At 41.2% G+C, this 11467-nt stretch overlaps 1 pseudogene; it reads right to left on the bottom strand.

Moving 5' to 3' along the window:
- Nucleotides 1-376: 376 nt before the first annotated feature.
- LOC142452536 (dehydrogenase/reductase SDR family member 7 pseudogene) lies at nt 377-1544 on the bottom strand (annotated as a pseudogene).
- Between the last annotated feature and the right edge of the window lie 9923 nt (nt 1545-11467).

Genomic DNA, 11467 nt, shown 5'->3' on the forward strand with positions numbered 1-11467 from the left:
ATGCAAGGATGGTACAGCATTTGAAAAATATCATTGTAATCCACCACATAAGACAAAAAAGAAGCAGATCATATAAATATGTGCAGAAGAGCATTGGACACCAACAACCTTTTTTGCATATAACATGCATTTAATAAATGATGGTTTCTAGAGTCCTGTTTACCATTTCAAAATGCAGTCATTTGGGAAATTCTGTGTATTATTTTAAAATATTCTTTGTCCAGGAATAGGTGTTATTATTACTTTTATGATAAGATTCTTGTCATGCTTTCTTCATCTGTTATATGTTGAAGTAAAACTTACATCTATTAAAAATTGAAACCATACATTAGTCTTCAGTGCATAAGAAAATTGTTTTTGTGGTTTCCATCTCTCTCTAGTGGCTTGAAAAATCCAAATTGCTCTTTTTATTGTGATTTTTCTTGAAGGATTTAAAATAATAGGTGTCAGCATCCACATCACTCTTAAAATTCTCAATTCTCCTCTTTCCTAATTTTCTGGTTAGCCACCCAGTCAAGGTTGGCATGTATTGGCCCAAGTATGTAATAAACAAACGGGTGATCAGAGATTCAGGTATCTTTCAAATCATTGGCCATACTGATTAAAATCAATTGGGCAAAATGACCGGTTGCCATCTTGAAGGGCTGGTCTCCATCATTACCTAAAGGCTTCATGACTTCTTCAGTTCATTCATCACAATATTTGACTTCAGTATTGGTCCTGGGTAAATGGTAGAAATGATAATACTGAGATATGTAGCAAGTTCAGAGGCTATTAAAAATAAAAAACCCGAAGAGCATGCTTGCTGCTCAGACACTATACCCATTATGCTATTGACAGTGACAATCTTGCCATGCTTCCTCTCGATCATGTGAGGCAGAACACATTTTGTCAAGGACACGGTCCCTAGTTAGTTAAGTGTCATGAGCTCTCTGTAGACATGCAGGCTGGTGTTCATGGACAAAGGACGTTGGAATCATCCAACATTGTTGACCAGAATGTCAATTTTACCAAACTCCTGGAGAACAGCCTTGGTGGCCGCTTCATGGGATTTTATGTTCATTAGGTCAAGGGGCAAAATAAGTACATCTTTTCCTTTTAAATTGCCATTCTCAAGACATTTTTGTTTCACCCCTTCAGCTTGTCCATTTTTCTGGTGGGTATCACAAGAGAAACTCCTAGTTTAGATAGCTGGTAAGCCAACTCCTCACCAGTTACACTTGATACCCCGGGAACCCACACCGTCATATCAATCAGCTCCCATTCTGGGTGTTGCCCTTGCACTCAGCCCACATTAGGCTCAGGTCACTGCCTGCCCACAGGAAGCATAGCAAGTGCACCACGACCAGAGCAGAGTGCCCAAAGCTAGCCCAAACTCTCAGAACATTGCAGCAATGCTCACTCAGCTCCGCCACACGACCCAACACACATTTCTGATTAAAACACTCAATAAAAAAGGAATTGAAGGAAAATTCATCAACATAATAATGACCACATACAAAAATCCAAGGGCCAATACCATTCATGGGGAAAAACTGAAACATTTTGCATGAGAATGGGAAATAGACAAGGACACCCTCTAGCACTACTCTTCTTTAACCTCATGTTCAAAGTCTTAGCCAGAACAATTAGAAAACAAAAACAATCACTGTAACTTGGCTAAGAAAAAGTGAAGGTCTCACCATTTTCAGACAATATAATTTTATAGAACCCCCAACTCCACAAAAAGACTGTTGGAAACAACTAGCCCTTAAGGGATTTGGTAAAATAGCAGGATAAAAAATTAACAAGCAGCGAAATCAATTGGATTTCTATATACTAGTGAAAAGAGCTCAAAAAAGACATCAAGGAAATAATACCACTTATAAAAGTCATCAAAAAATGAAATACTTTGGAATAAACCTAACCAAAAACCAAAAATTCTGTACAAAATAGCTACAAGAAACCAAAAGAACCCTACACATATGGAAAAATATCTCTTGTTCTTGGATAGGAACCCTCAATATTGTGAAAATGTCAATACTATGTATGATAATCTACAAATACGATGCAAAGCCAATCCAACCCCCAATTTCATTCTTTATATAAATGGCGAAACTAATGACCAAATTCATATACAGAGGGATGGGACCCAGGATAAAAAACACCTCACAAAGTCGTAGACCTTACACTACTCAACTTCAAAACCTATTAAAAAGCCACAAAGTCAACACAACCTGGTAAAATGACAGCTACATAGACCAATGGAATAGAAAAGAAAACCCAGAAATAAAATCATCCTTCTACAGACAACTGATTTTCAAAAAAAAGACCAAAATCCTTAAGTGGGAAAAGGACACTCTCTACCACAAATGGTGTTGCATAAATTGGATCTCCATGTGCAGAAGAACGAAACCGGACTCATACCTCACTCCATACACAAAAATGAACTCAAGATGGATTAAAAATTGAAATGTAAACCGCAGAGGTAACAGAATCATCAATGAGAAAACTGGGACAAACTTAAGGGCTCTATGACAGAGTACCAAGTATAGTAAAGGAAGCGCACACAGTGGAAGTCAAAATAAAGGAGTGGGACCTGTTAAAAACCCCTCTGCACATCAAAAGACATTATCAAAAGAGTAAAATGTGAGTCTATGGACTGGGAAAAAATCTATAGCAATGACACAATAGACAAGGAACTAAAATCGATAGAACTCTGCAACACCTCAATAAGAAAAACTAATAAGTGAGACCCAACACATAATCAGACCTACTCTGAATCCCTCTCCAAGAAATAGCGGAAATTTTACGGTAGTCTGAGAAGTTCAAGTCCCTGTTAATTATATTTCAGCACTTCAGAGGGAGCAATTGACAACAAAAGATCCCAAAAATCAAAAGTGTGAATTTTGTGCTGCCAAGCAGGATGCCTCTGATTCAAGTTGTTCTGCCCTGTCCCAATGTTTCTGGACCTTAGTAGTAAGCTGATCACCATCTACTTCCCTCCCAACACAATTGACCCACTTCCCCAACTGGGGAGAGGTTAAGTCAGACCTGGACTGGAAGTATTCAGAGGGTTCCTGGGACTGAGGTATTCTAGACTGAGGCATTCTAGACGGGCTCATTGCCTATCAGCCGGATAAGAAAAAAATAGGTCTGCTTTGCACTGACTTCCGGCATCTGGCTTGAATTTGGGGGAATGGATTGTGGCAGAACTCCTTCAATGCCATCTGAAGATTAACCAACCCTGGGCAGGTGCAGAATTGAAAAGACTTGCATTAGGGGAGACACTCAGCTCAGTGGTGAGTCCTCAGGCCCAGGATCCAAAGTGTTGTCACTTGCCTGGCTCTCTGGCCCACGCAAAATAGAAACTGGGCCCAGCACTGACATACAATCTTCAGAATGTTGTGTTCTAAATAGTTCATTCTCTACTTCATCCTGTTGGTAAGATGGATCATTACCTGACACTCCCTGGTGACTTGGGAGCCAGCCTCAAAGTGGGACTTTGATGAAGGCAAAAGTAAACTGCTTTCTGCCTTTGGCTCCTGCTGGGGGTGGGCTAGTGCTGAATTGCATGGTCATCTTTAATTACTCATGTTCCACAACAGGTATGGGGGTTGCTCTGTATTAAGAAATATTTTTTAAAAGCACGCCTGGGAGACAACAGTCAATCTCTACAACTTGCAGAAACAGGATAATCCAGTTAACTCCAATACATACAGATGTGGACCTAGAGGAGCTCCTGGAGGAGAAGACCATGCATCCTCCCATGTGGGAGATTACAGAAATGACAGGTTTCAGTTACTTTAAGGGAATGGAGGCGGGGGATTTATAGAAATAGAGAAAAAACAAGTGACTATAATGGAGACCACAATTTCTCTAAAAGATAATTCTGACAAAATGAATGAAAAGCTAAAAATAATTCAACAACTCCAAATAGAAATACAAAAGTTATGCACCAAAATATTAGAACTAGATAAGACTGTGAAAAAACAAAATAGAAACAAGAGTTTGTGATCCCAAAGATAAATATCTCATGACCCAAATATTAGAAGACCAAGTGATAAAAATGACCTAAAAGGTGAAGAAAACCAAAATATTATCAAAAGATACAGTGTCTGGGGTCTTGCAGGCTTGAAGATAAACAAGTGGCAATCTAGCTCAGAAGCAACAAAGGCCACACGGAAGAAGCACACCAGTCTGTGTGATCATGAGGTGTTGAAGGGATCAGGCATCATCAGAACAAAAAATCATATCATTGTGAATCAGGTGTGGAGTACGGAGTGGAGACCCAAAGCCCATTTGTAGGCCACTGGACATCGCCTTATAGAAGGGTCTCGGGGAGGAGATGAGCCAGTCAAAGTGGAATTTAGCAACTATGAAACATACAACTTTCCTCTAGTTCCTAAATGCTCCTCCCCACCCCCCACTATCATGATCCCAATTCTACCTTACAAATCTGGCTAGACCAGAGGATGTACACTGATACAGATAGGAACTGGAAACACAGGGAATCCAGGGAGGATGATCCCTTCAGGACCAGTCCTACGAGTGGTGATACCAGGAGGGTGGGTTGGAAATGGGCAGCTGATTACAAGGATCAACATATAACCTCCTCCCTGGGGGACGGACAACAGGAAAGTGGGTGAAGGGAGATGTCGTACAGTGCAAGATAAGACAAAATAATAATTGATAAATTATCAAGGGTTCATGAGGGAGGGGGGAGTGGGAAGGGAGGGGTAAAAATGAGGAGCTGATGCCAGGGGCTTAGGTGGAGAGCAAATGTTTTGAGAATGATGAGGGCAATGAATGTACAGATGTGCTTTACACAATTGATGTATGTATGGATTGAGATAAGAGTTGTATGAGTCTCTAATAAAATGATTAAATATATATAGGATTAGAAAGCAAAGTCCTCAACATAATAAAAACCATATACAAAAAAAAATAACAGCTAACATCAGGCTCAATGGGGAAAAACGGAAAAGAGTCTCCATGTCAACTTGACAAGGATGTTTCCTATCACCACTCATACCACATTGTGTTCAAAGTTTTATCCAGAATCATTAGAAAACAGAAAGAAATCAAGAGAATCAAATTAGGCAAAGAAGAATCGAAACTCTCACTACTTTCAGGTGACATGATCCTACATATAGAGAACCTCAAGGATTCCACAGAAAGATTGTTGGAAATAATCGAGGAGTTTGGTAACGTGTCAGGATACAAAATTAATAAACAGAAATAAATTAGATTCCCGTATAACCAACTGAGATAACTCTCAATGGCGACATCAAGAAAACTATGATATACAGTCACCATACAAAAAATGAAATACTTAAGAATAATCATAACAAAATACATAACAGACCTGAGCAAAGAAAAATACAGAACACTACTATAAGAAACCCAAAGAAATCTACATGAATGCAAAACTGTCCCATGTTCATGGAAGGTGGACTTAACAGTGAAAATGTCAATACAGTAGAACCCCCAGTATTCAACCTCATCAGTACTCAACAAAATTGGAATGTCAAGAACATTTTTCATCAGAGCTGGAACAAAACAGTGCAATCTGAACTGATACACGTGGTTTTTGTAAACAAAAGCAGTTTGTGTTTCACTCTGCTTTAGTTGGTGTTGTTAGTACACATTGTTTAAACCTTTTGTGGCTGTGTTCCAAGCGTTTTTCTATAATTTTCTTAGTTCTTGTGACTTTTGTACAGTTTTTAGATTAAAATAACGGGTCATAAGAATGAGCTTTTGACAAGATTCATGATGATAAGGAACTCGTTAACTTTGTTATCAATATTGTTAAGGATAATTAGTAAACTCTTTTAGAAAGTAGTTAAGGAAATGCCAATAGTAGACCACATTAGACAGCTTTTTTAAAGAGAAAGCCAGCCAGGTCCTAGTGAAGAAAGGCTAAGAAGGGAAAAAACTCCTGAAAAGCAACTACCGGTTGATTTTACGGAAGGGGACTCCCCTTCCAAACAATGACTCTAGATCCAGATACAAAACTTGTAAGAGCCCCCCAATAAAAGTATTTTTAAAAGAAAGAAAGACATCGCTCTCTCCCCGTCCTTCCTCCTCTGGCCCTCTCCCCTCTCCTACCATCCTCTCTCTGCTGGTCCCTCTCTCCCCTGTTCCCTCTCCCCCTGTCTCCCTTCCCTGCTCTCTCTCCCCTGTCACTCCCACCTTCCACATCCGCATGCACCACCAAGGGGGCTGAGGTGAGCATGCTACCATAAAAAAAACACCCCAAACCAAAAAACTGTTTTTAACGTTGTGTTTCTTATTTAAATTATATTATTTAACTCTGAACTTATTTACTGTGAAGTTTCTGTGTAATGTTTTGTATAAAAAGGCAAGGTTGGGGTAAAAACTTGATGGTTGATAACGGATTAATCTGTTTTCAGTTATTTCTTATGGGAAAAATTGCTTTGGAATTCTACTGCATCATATCTCGAAATTCCTTCTAGAATGGATTAGCGTCGAGGTCTTTGCTACAGCACCCATATCCTCAGTGATCTCCTAATGAAAGCAAGCAACAACCAGGGCCATATCACAAGAACAAATTGTTCATAGATTGGGACTAGAATTAAGTTTAAGTCCCAGGTTGATTCATCTATGAATGATTTTTATAAGTTTCTGCTTCACTTTAGAAACATCAATATAATTTTATGTTAGAGAACATTATCAAACATCCCCTGAGGCATAAGGTAATTCTGTTGACAGTTACATGAACTTCGCCAATGGTATGGAATTCAGAACACTGTTGAGAAAAGGAAACCATACAAGTATAGATGATTTTTACAGTTTAACTCTTTTTTTTTCAGTTTAACTCTTAAGTGGATATTATTTACACAAATAATGGGGGTTGATAATAGGGCAAAACTTTCAATAACATTCATTTAAAAGGCATAACCATGCAGTCATATTAATACATGTCACGATGAAGCAAGAAAGATATTAAAATAGTAAATATCAGAGCACCAGGAACAAACAAAGATGAAAGGAGAGAGTGGAACACATCCTGGGCCAAGCCCCAAGCAAGATATCCCTGCTTAGAGCAGCCAATGCACCGAGAGGATCATAGGGCAGATCCCACTACAATACACAACGTCCCTCACTGACCCATAGTGCTACGGGGGTCAACATTGGAGACACAATGTGGGAATTGTGTCCCATTTGACTCTACCACAACGGGGTGAAACATGAAGGGTAGTACAACAGAGCACCAAGGGGAGAAAAGCAATGAAGTTCCTATGGAATACCAAAAATAAATTTTGGGGCCAGGGTGTGGCACCCCATCAGACTCGACTGGAAAACACTCCTAAAGGCCAACAAACAGACTTGGAACTATTTATAGATTTTTCTCTCTTTTTTTGAAGCTTGGTTTGTTGTTGTTTTGTTTTGTCTTGTTTTTGTGCTTATTATTGTCTCTGCTTACCTATCTAGGTAAGATATTGCTTCTCGGCCTTTTTGCTAAGATCAAGTGTGAAGATAGGTGGGATAAATAATCTGGAAGAGAGAACAATGAGACTGATGGTTCCCGGGGGGACACAGGAAGGGGGGGGGAAGGGGAATGTCAACAAGTCTTGGGACAAGGGAATAACAAATTATCTAAAATGGATGGCAAGGAGAGCACAGGATGCCTGGTGGGGCTTGATCAAGAGCAATGTAGCTGAGAGGAATTACTGAAACCCGAATGAAGGCTGAACATGATACTGGGACCAGAGAAAAGTGAAAAGAGGAAAGAACTAGGAGACAAAGGACATTTATGGAGGTCTAAATACAGGCATGTATATATGTAAATATATTTATATATAATGATAGGTATATAGGTCTATGGACATATATTTGTAGGTTAAGTATTAAGGTAGCAGACAAACTTTGGGCCTCTAGTCAAGTACTCAATGAAAGAACACTTTGTTTTAGTAACCTGGTATTCTGTGATGTTCACCTTCCCTGACAAGACTGCTGAAGACAAAGCGGGTACATAAGCAAATGTGGTGACGAAAGCTGGTGGTGCCTGGCTATCAAAAGATATAGCATCTGAGGTTTTAAAGGCTTAAAGATAAACAAGCAGCCATCGAACTCAGAAGCAACAAAGCCCACATGAAAGAAGCACACCAGCCTGTGTGATCATGAGGTGTCGATGGAATCAGGTATCAGGCATCAAAGACCCATAACAAAAAAGTCATATCAATGTGAATGAGGGCGAGCAAGGAATGGAGACCCAAAGCCCATCTGTAAAGATGAGCCAGTCATGATGCAGTATAACAGCAATGAAACATACAACTTTTCTAGTTCTTTAATGCTTCCTACCCCCCCCCACTATCATGACCCCAATTCTACCATACAAATCTGGCTAGATCAGAGCATGTACACTGGTACAGATAAGAGCTGGAAACACAGGAAATCCAGGACAGACAAACCCCTCAGGACCAATAATGAGACCAGGAGGGGAAGAGCAAAGTGGAGGGGACAAGGGGGAACCAATCACAATGATCGACATATAACCCCCTCCTAGGGATATGGACAATAAAAAAGTGAGTGAAGGGAGACATTGGTTAGTGTAGGACATAAAGAAAAAAATTATAAATTATCAAGGGTTCATGAGGGAGGGAGTGTGGGGGAGGGAGGGGGAAAATGAGGAGCTGATACCAAGGGCTCAAATAGAAAGAAATGTTTTGAAAATGATGATGGCAACATATGCACGAATGTGCTCGATACAACGGATGCATGTATAAATTGTGTTAAGAGCTGTATGAGCCCCTAATAAAGTTTTTTTAAATAGCAAATATATGGTAGTTCCGGCTCACCCTGCATTGGGCACCATCAAGGCAAAATATCTGAACCAAAGTCCAACAGCCACCAATTCTATACCCTTGAGATAGCAGTCATCTCCTTCTTTTCACACTAGGGAGTTTCCGCCTTAAGTCCGAGGGCTACAGGTGAATTTGGGGTAAACTCCAGTTCACTTAGTGGAGTTTCCACATTGAGTCCTTCTGGTGTGGCCTGCTATGAAGGATGTTGTTCACCTTGAAAGCGCACAGTCCAAAGTTTGTTAGACTATAGCACATGGCCTGGATCACCAAGGCTAGATGAAAACGAGGTCAAAATTGTCCAATTAGTATAGTGCATACTCTTCCTTTGGGTTCTATGTACACACTGTTATGTATTTCTTTCCCAATGTGAAGTTGCTCCTTCCTGTTGACCCAATAGTAATGCAATCATCTTCTCAGAGACATGCATGCTTCTTTCTCCCCATCTAAACTGGAATCTCCAGAAACGTTTGTTTATCACTCTTGTAGGGGTCTGGGTTGATTTGGAGTGACAGCACAATGTTGTATGGCAGCAACTGATGGTCTTCTCCCTCCCCCCCATTTTGATAAACTGACCCCAGCTGAGGTGAGGTCTCCTCTGTCAAAGTGGTTTTTAAGGCGAACATCAGAGGGAGTGATATATGGTTAATGGACACTTGTTGGTAAAAACAATACTTCTCTCTTTTTAAAAATCATTTATTGGGGCTCATACAACTCATCACAATCCATACATACATCAATTGGGTAAAGCACACTTATACATTCATTGCCCTCATCATTCTCAAAATTTGCTTTCCACTTGGGTTCCTGGAATCAACTCCTCATTTTCCTTTTTTTCCCTCCCCCTCCCTCTCCGCTCCCCACTTCCTTATGAACCCTTAATAATTTATAAATTATTATTTTATCTTACACTGCCCGGCATCTCCCTTCACCCACTTTTCTGTTGCCCATCCCCCAGAGAGGTTATATGTAGAGCCTTGTGATCGGTTCCCCTTTTCTATGCCCCCTTCCCTCCCGGTATTGCCACTCTCACCGCTGGTCCTGAGGGGTTCATCTGTCCTAGATTCCCTGTGTTTCCAGTTCCCATCTGTACCGCTGTGCATCCTCTGGTCTAGCCAGTTGTCTACAGATGGGCATTGGGACCCCATCATGTGCTCCTCTCATTCACTATGATATGATTCCCCCCCACCCCTGGCTTTGGTGCTTGAAACCTGGTCCCCTCAGCCCTTCATGATCACACATGTTGGTGTGCTGCTTCCATGTGGGCTTTGTTGCTTCTGGGATAGATGGCCACTTGTTTACTTTCAAGCCTTTAAGACCCCAGACGCTATATCTCTCAATAGCCAGGCGCCATCAGCCTTCTTCACCACAGTTACCTATGCACACATTCGTCTTCAGCATTTATGTGGGGAAGGTGATCACACAATGATGGATTTTGTTCTTTGGTGTCTGCTACCTGATCTCTTCAAAACTTCGTGTCTACTTAGGCTTGTGTGCTTCTTCTCTGTGGGCTTTGTTGCTTCTGAGCTAGATGGCCACTTGTTTGCCAGACACTATTTCTTTTGATAGCTGGGCACCATCAGCTTTCTTCACCACACAATACTTCTCTTTAGCCAGCCATCAGGTCTCTCCCTGATTTGTAGCCTCCTAGTCACTTGGTCCCTTGACTTCTGACTTGTCCCATGAAACAGGCACCAGGGTCACTGGGCTAACAGTCTAATTAATAATCTCTGTTCTGCTCTCATTGCTGTAGCACTTCTGTTGAGGTGTTTCAGGTCTTTGGATGGCATGGACTCTCCTCTCTTTGCTACTTGAGGCACGGATCTGGGAAGATTAAGATTCTCTGATGGTCCAGCACTATTTTTGAAGAGGGTGTCCTTTTCCCATTTAATGTTTTTGTGGTCATTTGGTGAAAATCAGTTGTCTTTAAGTGGATGCTTTTATTTCTGGGGTTTCTATCCTGTTCCATTGGTCTATGTATCTATCATTATACCAGTACCAGGCTGTTTTGCCAACGTTGGCTGTCAAGTAGTGAAGTTGAGGTCAAGTAGTGAAAGCCCTTCTACTTTGCTCTCTTTTTACATTTTTAATTTTTATTATTATTTTTAAAAAGATTGCTGTTTCATGGCTTCCCAGAGACTGTTGGAGGAAGAGTGTCTTCTTCCTCCCTCCCAGAATTCCCAGCAGCGACGGTTGCCGGGGAACGCTGGCGCGGTGTGGAGGGATGGCGGGAGGATAAGATGTCCAAGCTGAGTCCGGAGCCAAGTTGGTGAAAAAGAGCTCGGACTCAGCATGAAACAACGAAAAGGTCAAGGGGATGGGGGTGGCCGTGGCCACAGGAAGAGAGGTTTGAGTGACATTTCTACCACCTCTGGTTGAAGGCTAGCTACGCTGCTTTCTGAAACTTACTATTCCTAAAGTCATGTGCAAGATTGCAAAGCCTCCCGCCTGTGTACTCGTCCGAGTGAGATGATGGGGAGAGACATCAGATGGGACCCTTGTTTGTCCCAGGGATGCTTTGCAGACTGAGCCAAAAGCTGTGAGGACCACCACACGATACGCGATTCAGTGCGGTCTGAAGCCATTTACCTCTTATCTAACAGAGATGGCAGTGCTGGTTCTGGACGTCATTACCAAATTCCACCGTCTTCCAGTCGGTG

This window comes from Tenrec ecaudatus, chromosome 7 (genome assembly GCF_050624435.1).
Source record: "Tenrec ecaudatus isolate mTenEca1 chromosome 7, mTenEca1.hap1, whole genome shotgun sequence".
Taxonomy (NCBI): domain Eukaryota; kingdom Metazoa; phylum Chordata; class Mammalia; order Afrosoricida; family Tenrecidae; genus Tenrec; species Tenrec ecaudatus.